This window comes from Glycine max, chromosome 5 (assembly GCF_000004515.6).
Source record: "Glycine max cultivar Williams 82 chromosome 5, Glycine_max_v4.0, whole genome shotgun sequence".
Classification (NCBI taxonomy): domain Eukaryota; kingdom Viridiplantae; phylum Streptophyta; class Magnoliopsida; order Fabales; family Fabaceae; genus Glycine; species Glycine max.
Window position 1 is genome coordinate 12,933,257 of NC_038241.2, and position 16,911 is coordinate 12,950,167.

General features: G+C 41.0%; 1 long non-coding RNA gene across 1 annotated transcript in view; it reads left to right on the forward strand.

Moving 5' to 3' along the window:
• LOC113001688 (uncharacterized) overlaps nt 1-11,674 on the forward strand; it is a 50,662-nt gene extending 38,988 nt beyond the window's left edge. The window contains exon 2 of the long non-coding RNA XR_003267148.2: nt 11,478-11,674. This is a non-coding gene — a long non-coding RNA (uncharacterized lncRNA). The remainder of the gene's footprint in view (nt 1-11,477) is intronic.
• Nucleotides 11,675-16,911: the final 5,237 nt, after the last annotated feature.

Here is a 16,911-nt window from a genome sequence, read left to right on the forward strand (position 1 = left end):
AATTTCGTCTGGGGACCTTTGCTCGATGACGTGCGACCATTCTTTGGTCCTCGTGAGGTGCTTGGCACCCATCATTAGGCAATTTGTGAAATTCCAGGACATACCGAAAAACCAAAAAAATATTGATGCACAATCCGTAAGTTTCCGTGACACACCGGAAATCAAATGGAAGCATCGTTGCATAATTAAGTGAGGTTCCGTAACATTCCGTAAGTCAAAAAGGGAATGATTATGTAATCCGCAAGGTTCCGTAACATTACGGAAAGAAAACAAGTATCGTTACGAAATTCGTAAGTTTCCGTAACTTTACGAAAAAAGAATCACCAAAAAACAGCAGAGGGGGGTGTACTTAGTAAAAATGGGGGTGCAAATAGCACCCAGGCCCATTTGGGCCCTCCAGAAGATTCCTCCAGAAGGCGGTTGCTTCTGGAGGAAGCAACCCTGCTCGCCTGGGCGAGCTGGGCGGCAACCACCTCCCCTATTTTGCTATAAATAGGGGAGGAAGGCAAGAAGGAAGGGGTTCAGCCCCTTAGGCACTTCTCTCTCTTTCGAATTTGCTTGGAAAAATTGTTTCCGTGAAGAAAATCTAAGCCGAGGCGCTTCCGAAACGTTTCCGTAACGTTTTCCGTGAGGAATCTCGCAAAGGTTTCAACCGTTCTTCGACGTTCTTCATTCGTTCTTCATCGTTCTTCGATCTTCAACGGGTAAGTACCTCGAACCAAGCTTTTCGATTCATTCTATGTACCCGTAGTGGTCCACATTGTGTTTCGTGCATTTTTATTCTCGTTTTGTTTACTTTTTATACCCCTTGTTGACGTGCTTAAGCCATTTTACTTACGTCATTTCTTGCTTAACTTAAAAATAAAATAAATTTCCACCGAACGTTTGAATTGTATTATCCATTAACTTCGGTTAAAATAAATTCCGACCGTTCGGTCGTGCCGTAACCACGTTGGAAATCAAAAAGAGGTAAAAAATAATATAATAATCAAAAAGACATCTTTTAGTAAAATAAAGCGGAAAATCAATCGGACGTTTTCTCTTTGGGATTTCTCATTCTTAATCGAATTGATTAATAACTAAAGTGAAACTAAAGGCTAAAATCAATTCGCCTAGTCAAGCTCGTCCATAAAAATAGGCTTTTGAAGTTTGTCATTTCATTTTCTCACTAAGTAAAATGGATCATTTTTAAGGTCCAACGCCTTAAAATGATCACCTCTTAAAGTAAAAAAGAATCACTTGATAAGAAAGAACTACGTAGGTCTGATTTCCTCATCACAAATTGAGGAATACGTAGGAGCAAAGGGAAACACCCTTGTCGACCACAAAAAGAGAAAAATATAAAAAGGGTATAAGGGACATAGAAATGTAAAAAGGAACATAAAAAATCAAAGTCATGTTTGCACATTCGATTAAAGGCTGCCGTCCCTTGGGACGGACGTGTGGGGTGCTAATACCTTCCCCGTGCGTAAATACAACTCCCGAACCTTTCACTTAAAAGTTCGTAGATCGCGTCTTTTCCGGTTTTTCCGACGTTTTCCTCAAATAAACGTTGGTGGCGACTCCGCGCGTATTCCTTTCGTGGAACACGCATCCCGCGAGTCACGCGTCGCCCTCCCGCCGAAGGGTAGGTTGCGACAGCGACCACTTGACCTTCGTCTCCCAGACCCGCGCTTATAAAGCTTCTACTTATGTGGCAGGGCGGGCTTCCTTCACTTTCTTGCCTCAACTGCGAGCTTTGACCACCGCTCTTTCTTCCCGCGATGCTTCTCTTTATATCCGCCTGAGTGGGTTTATAGCCTAAACCATACTTCCCACGATTTCCTTTGGCATTTATCAAGCTAGTTATGTCGTCGTTGTCTTTGCCTAAACCCATTTCGGGTTCGTAACCGTTCCCCAACATAACACGGGCCATCATTACTGCTGCATCGGACAGGCAAGCTTGCCCAGAGAAGGAGTCCACGGAGGAAATGCTTACCACCTCAAAAGACTGGAAAGCGGTTTCTAATGACTCCTCTGCGGCTTCCACATAAGGCATAGAGGATGGGCAGCTCACCAAGATGTCTTCTTCGCCTGATATGATGACCAGATGCCCTTCCACTACGAATTTCAACTTTTGGTGGAGTGTAGAGGGAACAACCCCCACTGAGTGGATCCACGGGCGCCCCAACAGATAGCTGTAGGGGGGGTTAATATCCATTATTTGGAAGGTGACTTGACAGGTGTGAGGGCCTATCTGTACTGGGAGATCGATCTCTCCCCTAACCTCTCGGCGGGTGTCGTCGAAGGCACGAACCACCATTGAACTCGGCTTTAAGTGGGAAGCATCGAATGGTAATTTCTCCAAAGTGCTCTTAGGCATCACGTTTAAACTGGAACCATTATCGATGAGCACTTTGGCTACGACATGGTCCATACACTTGACTGATACGTGCAAAGCTTTATTATGCCCTCTCCCCTCGGCGGGGATTTCTTCTTCGGCGAAGGCAAGATAGTTATTGGCAGTGATATTATTGACCAGCCCTCCGAAACCTTCTACCGAGATATCTTGGGCCACGTGGGCCTCGTTCAAAACCTTCACTAGCAGAGCCCGATGAGGCTCAGAGCTCATGAGTAACTCCAACAGCGAGACCCTGGCCGGGGTTTTGTTGAGCTGTTCGATAACCTTGAATTCGCTCTGCTGAATTATACGGAGGAACTCGCTGGCTTCCTCTAGCGACACCTCCTTTTTACCATCCTTTTTCTCCGGAAGACCTTTTGCCGGAATATCTTTATTCGAAACGTGGGGTGCTTCGCCATCTTGTTCCTCCACCACTTTTCCTTTTCCCTTGACGTTCGCGGATTGGACTGGTAGGTCCGGAGGCGCGAACACACGACCGCTACGGGTCACACCACTCAGCCCCGTGATATTTGTCACGTTAGCCGACAATGAGCTGACGTCGGTGGCTTCTTCTTCCTCCCCACTCGGAGGTGCATGTCTCCATGGGACTGCGTGGCTATTTTGGTACGGGAAAGGAACAGGTTTAGCTGCTAAGGGGTGTCCGGGCTTTTGCGAAGCTGTGCCCTTAGTGAAGTATATCACCAAGGGTTTGGGCCTCGCGACACCGCTCCCATCCGTGGACTGCATGCATATATGCTGCTCTTCTCTTCCTTCACTGCCAACTTCCAGTCGACCTTGATCTATCATTTGTTGTAACAATTCCTCTACTCTCAAACACGTTTCCATGTCATGCAGCTCGCCGGAATGCAGCAAACAGGAATCCTCCTTACGCCCACTATGGGGAATCACACCTCCCTCTTGTAGGGCCTCAAAGATAAACCTCCTAGGGGTTGCCACATCCTTTAAAGGTTTAGACCTGCGCGGCCTATCGGACTCAACGGCGTTAATCGCTCCCCCTCCATGATTGGCGAGCGGGTTGGTTCTCACATTGGGCCGATCCTCTTGGAAGGTCAGCATCCAGCATCCATTAAATGTTGGACCTTGTATTTAAGGGCCAAGCATTTTTCAACGGAATGCCCCGGGACACCCCCATGGTACTTGCAAGTTGCGTTAGGGTCATACCACTTTGGGAAAGGGGGTTGGAGGACCTTTCCGGGAGTTACCATGGCCAAATGATTGGCGATGAGGGATGGCAAGAGGTCTTCGTACGTCATTGGGAGTGGGGTGAATTCTTGAAATGGCCTCGGAGGGAAGTTCCTTGTTGCGTTGGAATTACCGGCCGGGCGAGTTGTGCTCGGAGTTGGAACTTGGGGAGCTTCCCTCTGGGTGGGTGCCTTAGGCTGCACAGGTGCTGAACTAGAGGCGTTCCCGATATGAGCCGAGAAGCTCGGGTGATGTTGCGCGTACTAATGGGTACCATGAGGTGTCTGCGGGGGCTTGACCTATGCGGGCGTTGAAGAGACGGCATGGGCATCTCCTTCCTTCCTTTTTGCCCCCGTAGTCCCAATTCTTTTGGCATTCGCACTTGTGGAGGAAACGTAATCGAACTTTCCTCTTTTCAACCCTACCTCGATTCTTTCCCCGGCGAACACTTGGTCCGTGAAACTGGACGGCATGTAACCTACTAGCTTCTCATAGTAGAATACTGGTAGAGTGTCTACCATCATGGTGATCATCTCTCTCTCAACCATGGGAGGAGCTACTTGTGCCGCTAGGTCTTTCCACCACTGTGCGTATTCTTTAAAGGTTTCGCCCTCTTTCTTGAACATATTCTGCAGCTGAGTGCGATCGGGAGCCATATCGGAATTGTACTGATATTGCCTTAGGAAGGCAGTAATCAGATCCTTCCAAGTACGAATACGGGAAGCTTCCAAATTAGTGTACCAGACTACCGCGGCTCCGGCCAAGCTATCTTGAAAAAAGTGTATTAATAGCTTTTCATCCCTAGAGTGTGCGCCCATCTTGCGACAGTACATCTTGAGATTGTTTTTGGGACAAGTCGTCCCTTGATACTTGTCGAAGTCCGGCACTTGAACTTCGGGGGAATAACAACATCGGGTACCAAGCAAAGATCCGTCATGTCTGCGAACGGATAGTCCCCAAATCCTTCCACGGCTCTCAATCTTTCCTCGAGGAGATCGAGCTTCCTCCTTTCTTCAGTTGTCGGGGGCGGTCCTTCCGTGGACAAAACTATTGGTTGTGTCGCGATGTTGGGTTGAGACAATGTGCTGGGTGCCGGCCATTCGGGGATCGGGGGGTAGAACTCGACATCCCTTCGAGCATAGTCTTGAGGGTCTTTGTGGACCTCGTCTGGCTGTTGAGGAGGCTTTCTTTCAAGGACGGGAGAAGCAATATGGCCCGCATCGTCTTGCAAGACGGGTGGTGAGTAGTTGGGCGGCAATCCATAAGGGTAAGCCGCTCGGTTGTATCCCAGGTGAGGGTTGCCATCGTGCCCCAGTGTGTCCCTTCCCCGTCCTACTATGTTTGAGGGAGGATGGTGCGCAGTTGCCAAGAGAGTTGGGTCTGCTTCGACAGCCGAACTGACAGCGGCAGCGGTGGCCGCGTTTTTCTCCATGAGCTGCCTCATTCCTAACATGGCCTCCATCATGGAGGCCATCTGTTCTTTCAGAGCCGACATGTCGGCTTTCATCTATTCCTGTGTCTCCTCTTGATCACCCATCGTTCTAGATTTGGATCTGGTGCGATAGGGATGCCTTGTGGCGCGTTTAGTTATAGTGTTTTTCCCTAAAAAACCAAACGTGAGGAGTGGGTAAAGAAAGAAAGAATGCATGCTAGAGATAAAATGTAGGAGTGATTTGATTCACACAAGCTTTTTGGAGTAGAAACATGGGACCAACTCATTTTATTTCAAAAAAGCTGTATCTAGTCAAGGTCTGAGAGACCATACAAGTTTCCTAGCGATTTCTAATTATGTGGGCCATTAAGTCTATCATATGCTGACAATAGCCGAGAAGCCCATGAATTTCTTCGGGGGCGGAGTAGGTGTCTGCCATCGCCTTGGCCTTGGCTAACAATCGGGGAAGTTCCTGACTCCCGTTCAAGGTAAGAGCAAACCGATCCATCCACATGGTTGCCTCTTGGTGTAAAGAGTCGATCACCCTTCCTCTAGCTTCTTTTTCCGCGTATACTTGGGCATACTCGTCCGCGATCCTATGCTCGTGGGCCGTGGCTAGACCTAACTCTTCTTGGTACTTGGCGATGATAGCTAGCATGTTGGTCTCCGTCTCGCATAAACGCTGAGACAAGCTTCTTTTGGACCTTGAACAGGCAACTAACTCCTCTTTCAAAACCATGCTATGTGCTCGCGATTGGTCCCTCTCTTCCCTTCGCAGCTTGAGTTCATTGTTGCTACCCCACAGAGCTCCGCGAAATTTGTTCCGGCCATACTCTTCCTTGCGAGCCCTCTTGGTCTCTTGTTCAAGGGCTCGTGTGGTAGTTGCATTCTCTTCCCGTAATCCGGCACACTCCTTCCGGATGTGTGTAGCGGCCAACCTGAACTTCTCTTTGGCAAGTTTCGCCTTTCCTAACTCGCTTTTGAGAGCTTGGACTTCTTCGTCCTCTTCCGGTGCTTCAAAACTCTCTTCGCTGACGACTTTTAACTTGGCGAGCCAATCTAAACCTCGTATATGAACTTTCAGCCATTCATGGTACCCACCAATGATGCCATTACGAATGCCCCTAAGTTCTTGATCTTTCCTTAACGGGGTTTCCCATGCCTTATGGATTCTTTGTATAGCCTTGAAATTTTGTGCGCCGAAATCCCTCACAAGGAAAGGAGACATGCTTTCTTCCATCGGTGCTCCCCTCATGGGGTACCCTAGTTGTCTTATAGCGAGCGCGGGATTGTAGTTAATACAACCCCTCGTTCCTATCAGCGGAATGCTTGGGTACCCTCCACATGAGAAAAGGACTCCCTCCTTTCCTTCCTTCCATCGGGGAAACCAATTGATTGTTCTACCTCCTATCCCAGCCAAGAGCTGGTCCCAATCTATTCCTCTCTTTTCAGTACATGAGCGATGGCTCTGGAGCGGACATGGATGTCTCGTGTCTTGCTGGAACAGGTGTGAAACCAACCAAACACAGAGGGCGGGCAAGCAACAGATGATCCGTGCGCTACTTTTTTCGCACCTTCGGTCAAATGTGTCAAATAAATCTACCAAGACAGCTACCACCGGACTTTCCTTGCTATGGTGGTATGCAAGGAAAGCGTCGATTGCTGCTAGGTCCACCAAACCATCTACATTTGGAAAGAGGACAACCCCAAAAATTAGCAAAGCTAACACATCCATAAACGGGACCCAATCTCCTCGATTGGCCATACCCCTCGCCTTGTCTTCTAGGTACCTCCGTGGTAGGCCCGCTATGCCGTTCCGAGTCTGTTTTATGCGGTCCAAACCTCTTGCTGAATCCTTGACCACAGTTGCAATTCTGCTCAAAGAGGGGAGACACCCGGAGGAAAGATATGGTTTTCTTCCCCCGAGAGGACATCCTAGAATTTCCTCAAATGGTTGGTACTAATTGGAAGTCTCCGAACGTGAAGCATCTCAAAGGCTGGTCGTAGTATTGGGTGAGTGATGCAATGGCTTCTATGGATATCTCTGCTATGGACAACTCTAAGATCTTTCCGTAAATCTTGCGGAAAGCTTGCATTTGGAGAGGTTCCATCAACCGCCCTAATTCCTTGATGCTGGTGGTATCTAGGCCTTTAACCTTGACTTGGTAAAACCTCTTGCCGGTTTGATTTGTCCCCATGCTTACTAAAGTGAGACAAAAAGCTGGTGCAAATCAAAACTCCGATATCTCATGGGTGGGATGGATGAATGCATGAAGGAATGCATAGGACACAGCTGTATTTTAAGAATGCGGGTGCCCGGGACATTGTCTCCTTTTTAGACACAACGTCTAGGGGTAGCAAAGTGCCCCAACGTATGTATTTAAAATGGTGACCCGGACCCTCCATTGATTTGTCTATAGAGGGGATCAAGACAGCACCCGCTATGCCTATGCAAAAGGCGCAATAGCATGACAATATCCACTGAACATAAGCAAAAGGGTATATGATATTTATGCATGGCAGTGTGAAAAATGGCACGCAGCGTGTTTGCTCCGTGCCCCTATTTAAGGGACCTATAAGGGAGAGAACTAACTAGGCATTTAGTGATAACCCCCAAGGTAGTCATATCTCTTTTGATAGTTTCTAGAGGTATCATTCTCTTCGAAGAACATATTGCAGCAGTAGGGACTACTAGCAACAATAAGTTTTCAAAGGGAAAAGCTCTAGATGAGGGTTCACTGTAATCAAGCAAGTTGGAGACCTAGCATGATCACAGATTCACCTCCACTCCTTATGTTCCCATGAACCCGGGTATAGGGCCCTTTTTCACTCACAGTGTGTGCAAATAGTGTTGGTGTTTGTGTGCATCAAATGAATAAATATCTACCTCATGCATATATTTTAAAATGCACTAAAAGCAACAAAGAGTTTATATACACAAGAACATAATGAAGGGAAACCAACAAAGGAGTAAGTCACGGTAAAGCATTGCACAAGATCAAATGGCCTAACTCTCTAAAAAACAGTCCCCAGTGGAGTCGCCAACTGTCGCAACCTACCCTTCGGCGGGAGGGCGACGCGTGACTCGCGGGATGCGTGTTCCACGAAAGGAATACGCGCGGAGTCGCAACCAACGTTTATTTGAGGAAAACGTCGGAAAAACCGGAAAAGACGCGATCTACGAACTTTTAAGTGAAAGGTTCGGGAGTTGTATTTACGCACGGGGAAGGTATTAGCACCCCACACGTCCGTCCCAAGGGACGGCAGCCTTTAATCGAATGTGCAAACATGACCTTGATTTTTTATGTTCCCCTTTTATGTCTTTATATCCTTTATACCCTTTTTATATTTTTTCTCTTTTTGTGGTCGACAAGGGTGTTTCCCTTTGCTCCTACGTATTCCTCAATTGCGATGAGGAAATCAGACCTACATAGTTCTTTCTTCATCAAGTGATTCTTTTTTACTTAAAAGGTGGTCATTTTAAGGCGTTGGACCTTGAAAAATGATTCATTTTTACTTAGTGAGAAATTGAAATGATAAACTTCAAAAACCTATTTTTATGGACGAGCTTGACTAGGCGAGTTGATTTTAGCCTTAGTTTCACCTTAGTTATTAGTCAATTCGATTAAGAATGAGAAATCCCAAAGAGAAAAACGTCCGATTGATTTTCCGCTTTATTTTACTAAAAGATATTTTTTTATTATTATATTATTATTTTACCTCTTTTTTTTATTTCCAACGTGGTTACGGCACGACCGAACGGTCGAAATTCATTTTAACCGAAGTTAACGGATAATACAATTCAAACGATCGGTGGAAATTTATTTTATTTTTAGTTCAAGCGAGAAATGACTTAAATAAAATGGCTTAAGCACGTCAAAAGGGGGTATAAAAAGTAAATAAAACGAGAATAAAAATACACGAAACACAATGTGGACCACCATGGGTACATAGAATGAATCGAAAAGCTTGGTTCGAGGTACTTACCCGTTGAAGATCGAAGAACGATGAAGAACGGATGAAGAACGTCGAAGAACGGTCGAAACCTTCGCGAAATTCCTTACGGAAACGTTTCGGAAGCGCCTCGGCTTAGATTTTCTTCACGGAAACAATTTTTCCAAGCAAATTCGAAAGAGAGAGAAGTGTCTAAGGGGTTGAACCCTTTTCCTTCTCACTTCCTCCCCTATTTATGGCAAAATGGGGGAGAAGCTTGCCGCCCAGCTCGCCCAGGCGAGCAGGGTTGCTTCCTCCAGAAGCAACAGCCTTCTGGAGGAATCTTCTGGAGGGCCAAGTGGGCCTGGTTGCTATTTGCACCCCCATTTTTACTAAGTACACCCCCTCTGCTTTTTTTGGTGATTCTTTTTTCGTAAAGTTACGGAAACTTACGAATTTCGTAACGATACTTGTTTTCTTTCCGTAATGTTACGAAACCTTGCGGATTACATAATCATCCCCTTTTTGACCTACGGAATGTTACGGAACCTCACTAATTGTGCAACGATGCTTCTATTTGATTTCCGGTGTGTCACGGAACCTTACGGATTGTGCACCAATATTTTCTTTTGTTTTTCGGCACGTCCTGGAATTTCACAAATTGCCTAATGATGGGTGCCAAGCACCTTACAAGGACCTAAACAAAGGTCGCATGTCATCAACCAAAGGTCCCCGGACGAAATTAGGGTATGACAACTTGCATCATGAATCTATGCAAAATTAATTTAGAAATGCAGGCATGAAGGGCTAGAATTTATGTAATTTACAACATAGGTCAAAAAGTTTTCCCAAAGTTTACCGTTTTCTAACAAAGAAGCAATGGTGATGTTTCATGTGTGTGAGAGAAAGGGGATTTCAGGTATTATACTATCAGTATTATGACTCCTTGATGCAAATATATGTTGGCAAAAACCTTTTTATTAACTAGCTAATTAATCTACTAATGGTTATCATGATATGTGCTTCATAGTGACTCACCTACCTGTGCATCTGGCAAAAGAATTCATCAAATACAAACAATAAACACAACATAGACTTCTGTATCATTTGTAAGGGCAAAGAAAGTAAGAAACACCCTTGAAAATGAGGTTACTCGGCTTCAACTGACACTATTCTTTTGCATTTTTATACTTGCTAAAACATTTGACATTTGTAACTAGAAATTATATTTATGTAAAAAAAAAACATTATTCTGTATCTAACCAAAACAGGATTCCCTGCAGGTGGCTATATGACTGGTTTTTTTTTTATCAGTGGCTATATGACTGTGTAGGGTCCTGCATTCAACATCTAATGGTTCTGATATTTTTGAGCTTATATTTTATTATTAAATTTCTAATGTACAAAAAAATTAAGGCTAGAGATTTTTTTACTTTCTCTCTCTGACTGTACAGAAAGAGAGAAAGAGTGGGGTGGTTTTGTAATTATATTTAAACAAAATGTTAAAAAATTAGAGAGAAAAAATACTAAGTTTTTTTTTTAAGGAAACCCAGCCACCCCCTCTCATTCTCTCCTCCCTCTGTTGCAAATTCCCCCTTCCTTGTTTTTTGTACTTTCTTCTTGTTCCTTATTTTTCTTCAACTTCCTCGTGGCAACTATTGGTAATCAAGTTTAAGGTAAGTTCTTATTCTTTGATTCATGCTTCCTTTATTCAAATCCCATAATCTCTCAAGCTTTTCTACCTCCAAAATGATTGGTCGGTAAGTGTTTTGGGTGCAAAAAGAAAGAGATTTTTAGTAGTGGGTGTTAGTAAATGATAATGAGAAGAGTGAATTTCTTTGTTTTTCTCACTGGTTCCTTACAGATTCTAACCTTTATAATTTGGGGATTTTATTTAATTCAATCATTTCTTCTTTTTACTGTTTAGAGTCACTTGTAGGCATCGCAGTTGCTTCTCCTACAAAAAGTAGTGAAATTGGTTCTCCATAGTTGTAAGTGAATAATTTAATTAGTGAACTTTTTATTTAATTATTTCTTTTACAGGAAGAACGAACTTTTTAAAAAATATGAATCTCTATTACTCCAAAAGATATTAATGTAGAAAGGATAACTTAATATTAATATGGATAATTATGCTACTATCACTTGTTTATATTTTCTATCGAATTTGGAGTTTTATAGCTTTTATCTATTTTCAATGTGCTGAATAATTTTACCATGAAGAAGGATATTGTGTTTCAGATATTCTATTGGTATGAGTTATACAATTTCTCGGCTGATTTCTATCAGAACTTGTGATAGTTGGATTGTGTTTTTGAACAACATGATTAAGACTTCAGAAATATTTTGAGATCGATGGATTCAACTTGATGGTTGTTTTTTCCATCTAAAGGTTATGTTTTAAGGTTCATGATGGTTCTATATGTTAGAATAATGTTTGCCATTAGCGAATGATTTAACAGCTTATGTACATAGAGCTTATCTATTTACACTATTGGATGAACAGATCTTTTGGCTTTCTTGCCAAAGGTCCTTCAGCATCAGCATCACACATCTTTCTCCTAGGTGCAACTGCTAGTCCTAACCTTTTTAACATATTGGAAATTTGAGCTGGTGAAATTTTACCATCTGGATCTAGCACTTCAGCTATACGGTGACTGCAATGTTGGTCATCTTTGAATCTAGAATGTTTGAAGTGAGGAAGAACCATTGGTGAAAACAAAGGCCAAATCTTATATGCTAGAGAGAAACAAAAAAATGAAATGCTATGAATCAATCTATCATGCTGACTCTTTAAGTATGCTTGTACCAATGATGTAAAAATATAAAAGAAAAAAGGATAAATCTTATATGGAAGACAAAAGAAAAATTGAAAAGCTATGAATTGATCTATCTTGCTGACTCCTTTTAAGAATGTTTGTGGCTGGAGTCTCAATTTTTTAGGAAAACAGGATGAAGAAGGGATTACGGGACTGTAACCCGCCGGGGAAAACCCTATACCATTCATCCTCTCCTGCATCAATCAACTCAAACCTATTACTACTTTTTTATTTGCTTCCTTCACTCACCAACTAGGCCTTCCTCGGCCTAATCTTTTCCAAGCCCAGCCCGAACTCGGTACAAAAACTAAGAGATTTATGACAAATAATATACTAAGCTCTACTGTCTTTTTTAAAATTCTTTACACTCTTCTCACACATACTATGGGAGAAATTGTTTGCTGCAGGTTGTCTTCTTGGAATTGTGTTCGAGTCGAGTGGCAGTGCTTACCCTTCAAAATCTTAAGGTTTGTATCCTTTTTCTTTTTTTTTATGTGCACAAGTGTGCAAAATGTGGGAAAATATTCTACAGTTACAAAATATCGGCATTCTTCAGTTCCATATTAGATGAGTTGAGGGTTTGAAAGATAAAGTATCAAATGGCTGAATATTTTTCTGGCTTACTGGTTTTCACTGAAGGATGAACATCACAGACACAAGCTCATATACCTTGATGATTTAAACCTTTTAGCTTTCAACTTATGAATAGTTTTTTTTTCCTTTTGCATAAAGGAGAAAACAATCATCTCTTTAGGTAATAAAATGATAATTGTAATTATTGTTGTCTAAATGTTTAATCCAAACTTAGCATCAACTAATTTTCTTGAATCCATCATTACTTTGGTTTTCATTCAGTTATCTGGTTGTTTGTATGTTTATTTATTTTTTGCTTCTTCCAGGTACCCACTATGGGAGAAATGGTTACAATGTTGAAGATGCCAGTAGGCCTTCCTTTTACTACTTTTTCATTAATATAGAAGCAATAAATAAATTACCTGGATAACAATTGTGATCATCCCAGGTCCACCCTGCAGTTACTCGAGTTGACAAAATCATTAAAAACAAAAGTGAAGAAAGGAACTTCTAATTAAAATATGAACAAGGGAAGAAAGGAACATGAACATAATTAGGTGGCTGTAAAAAAAATGGTGACTAAATGTGACTATTTTTCTTTCATTCAATTGCCTTTTAAATGATATTAAAAATAATCTAGGTAATAACCTTGTAAGACTTTGACAAGGTTAAAACATGGGTGAGTGGCCTATATGTAAAAAAGCAATAATACTATATTTAATTATTTAGTCAACAAATAAAAGATAGTGCTTGTAAAAGAACTAAGGGTCCTCAAAACAAGTCAAACTAAAGTATGTTTGCACATTACTGATGAAAGTTGGCTTAATTATGCCATTAGTGACAGGAAACATGGAGCAGAATTTATGCTCTTATACAATTTACTAAAAATATTGAAGTCAGTATTTTTGTGTGTTGATACTCAATTCAGATGGTCAAACAGTGTTTTTAAACAGCTACAACATAGATGATACTCTATGGTGGGAAATGCTAGCAATGAAGGTAAATAGTAGACATATATGAATACTGACTCAATATTTGTCAAGAATGAAAGCCTTAACTCACTAGGTGTGACTGGCTACATGGATATAGCAGGTGCAGGCAAACATATACAACTTTACATGTATACAATTACAATATACCAAAAAAAAAACCCTGAGACAATCAAGTTTCAGAATGTCACCAAAACAAGTGGACACTTATATTATATTAATAATTCATGGCAAAAGAACATGTAAGTGAAAATAAAAAAGCAGGAAATAACCTCTGTTCTTTTTTCTAAAAAGTGGAAACCAAGCCGCATCTCTTCTTGAAAACCTGCAAACATTTCGCATAAAATATGAGAAATATGTATCTCACTTCCACATATGCCTAGTAAGTAAATAGTAAAAACTTACCATAAACCATCCTCGCTACATAATTTCAGTTCCCACTAGATCAACAGAGAAATGAAGAGAAAAAGATTTGTGGACAATAGTCTGGAACTTAGAATGCCATACCTATTTTTCAAATTCAAAGATAACTTAGAATCTAGCTGGGCATGTTCCCAAGTTATGGTTACAGTGTTAATATTTTAGTTTTGTAAAGATAATATCTACTAAATTATATTTAAATTTTGCTCATTAAAAGTTCATCTTAATAAGTTGATATGATCAAAAAGGAAAATCTCAAATGGGTATGTTTGGGAGTGGGGTTTTGGAAGGAAAAGGAGAGAAAAAAAATCATTTTAAATTAAGTATATAATGTTTATTAAAATAAACAAAAGATTAGGACATTACATTTATACTAATCTATCATTTTATGTCTTTTTTTTTAAATATTAAATTAGAGAATATTTATTAGAAATTAAAGGTTTACCCTCTCAAACATACCTAAAAATGACTGTGTCAAACAACAAATTAGAATTGTAATTTACCGAGAGAAAATGACAGCATGAACCCAAACAAAATTTAGAATAATATTGTTTACTAAAGGGATACATTCAGAAACATTTTCCATTTAAAACGTGGCATGAAGATGAAATTAGAATCGGTTGCTAAAGTACAATTGACACTACTTTAGACCAATATCTGGATGGCATATAACAGCCCAAGTGCAGAAATCTAAATATGTAAGAAACAATAAAAGGTTTCTTACATTTTTGTACTCTTTGCTGTTTATAAATATCTCAAATGCCTCAACTGCAAAAGAAATGCCATCATGAACCAGTATCAGTCAACAAGACCTTGGTGAAAGAAAATCAAATGCTATAGATCATGAGACTGAGATAACCGGATTGAAATCGAATCACAACTCCATGAGTATATTCCTTAGAGCTTAGACTCAAATTCAAACCTGGCAATATAGTAATAACCCAGTTAGGCAGTTACAAAATCAAAATTCAGTGAAAAGGATATTCTTCATACTATTATAAAGGGCAACCCAGTGCATGAGACTCCCACCTAGTGGGGTCAAGCACAGATGCTGTTTTCAAGATTTGAACTCGTGACCTCCTAGACTCCTAGTTATAGGCAGCAACCTTTCCATTGTGCCAAAGCTCACACTCATTTTTATACTTTTCTTTTGTGAAAATTTTGAACTTTTGATGAGCCAACAAACTAAGTTAAGTAACAAGGGAACAATTGTATAAGTGATGGTGGAACTGTAAGCATACCATGTGTAAATTGGACTATGAAGGAAGGAGATTCCAACATCATCGATGCCAGAGAGGCTAATGCATGCTCTGCTTGGTTACCCAGTGCATCCTCATTAAATGATATCAGAAGCAAATTTTTAAAATATAGACCATAGTAAATCACTAGTGTCTCTTAAAAAAAAAATCAAATCAGATCATCTGAGAAGCCAAGTCATCAGGCAATTTGTAATTATAAACTTATAAAATTTGAAATTAAAAAAAAGGAGAGAGGTCATTATTGCAGCACCTGGGTAGCTTTTCCGATGATTTCTTGGACCAATGTATGAAAAGGTTGTGGCAGACTGAACGATCCAAGCAGGAACATGTCAAACGCTGACCTGCATACAATTAGAGTTGCACAACAAAAAAACTGATCCTATATTGGGACCAATACAAAATGCAACCCAAAAGCAGTGCACACTAATAACGTAAACAAGTCCCATAATCATGTAACGATGCCGAATTAAAAGTCATGACCAGACATAATGATGTGTCTTGTGCAATGAAAATTTTACGTTACAAAGGTGATTAATGTTCCTATGTCATCTAAATTTGTCTAATTTACATCCATTTTCCAACTTCTAGCAAATAGGCTGCCCATTTCTTGTGTATTGTCGTCATGGTGTCAGTGTCTAATGCTGTTCCATCTGAAAAATACTACCAAGGGGAAGAAAATAAAATTTAGTTAGTACATCAACCATTTAAGTACGATTTCATACTACACAAATTGATTTGTTAGTCTAATAGAGGACATACGTTGTGGAGTTCATTTTTCAAACCGGCACTAACGATGCACCACATCCAATGCATCACATAATATCCACACTCATATGCTCCTTGTTGTACATGGCTCTACATGCAATATAAGCGCTCAATAAATGCTGGATCATTCCAATTGAAACATCAGACTTATTTCAAATTTTAAAAAAAAAACAGGGATTACAACATACCTTAGCCTCAATCCATTGAGGTGGAGGTGGAGGTGCATTGTCCTTGCCTTGGAGATTACTGCATATTTTCTTCATTGCACTAAATTTGACAATAACAAAAGCCGAAGTTAACATGTAATGTTTTGAGTAGTAAACTACAAGTAATGACCAATGCTAAATTGAATAAGGTTGCGAAGTACTTGTTCACTGCAAACTTAATGTGAACATCAGGCTTTCTTCGTACAGAACAGAACCATACTATAATGTTCTCTCGTGAACACAACACAAGAAGTTGCCAATGTGCCCTGAAGTCAACAACATGAAATTCACCATCAAACTGATGCAAACAAATTGATAACATGCACATGAATAGACTTACTGATTGAAGTAAGGTCCTAAGTAGATTTATCGATGTGACTCCTTGACCCACGTTTCTATGTACTTTTGACATTCTTCACGCGTGTCCTTTGTGCAGCGTATAGACTGGGGCTCAAGGAAACTGTACACTGGAGAAAAACCAATGCTTGTACTCCAATCATTCATAAACCTGTTTTAAACACAATCAACAATATTCTTAGACAAATATGGAGTGGACAATAAGATATGACAACCAGTCAAATAATATGATTTACTTACATCATCCACAGCTGCAGTACAGATATGTTTAAACATTTGTCACCTAAAATTATTTCAGTCACATCTGCATGTGTGATGAAAAAACCATTTGAGACATTCGGTAACCCAAATTTCGCCCCGTCCCATGCCAACTCCATTGGCTTTGTGTAAACCACATATGACTTCTTAACCAATTCTCCCAGTGGGTAATCTGTGGCCACAGATGTTAACTTGTTCGGCTCTCCAACAGACTTTGATGGAGGCTTATCGGGTCCTACAACCACCTATAATAATTGAAGTTAGTGTACAGCATGAAGAAGCATGTCAACAAATAGAACAGATTCATAGGAGAAAAA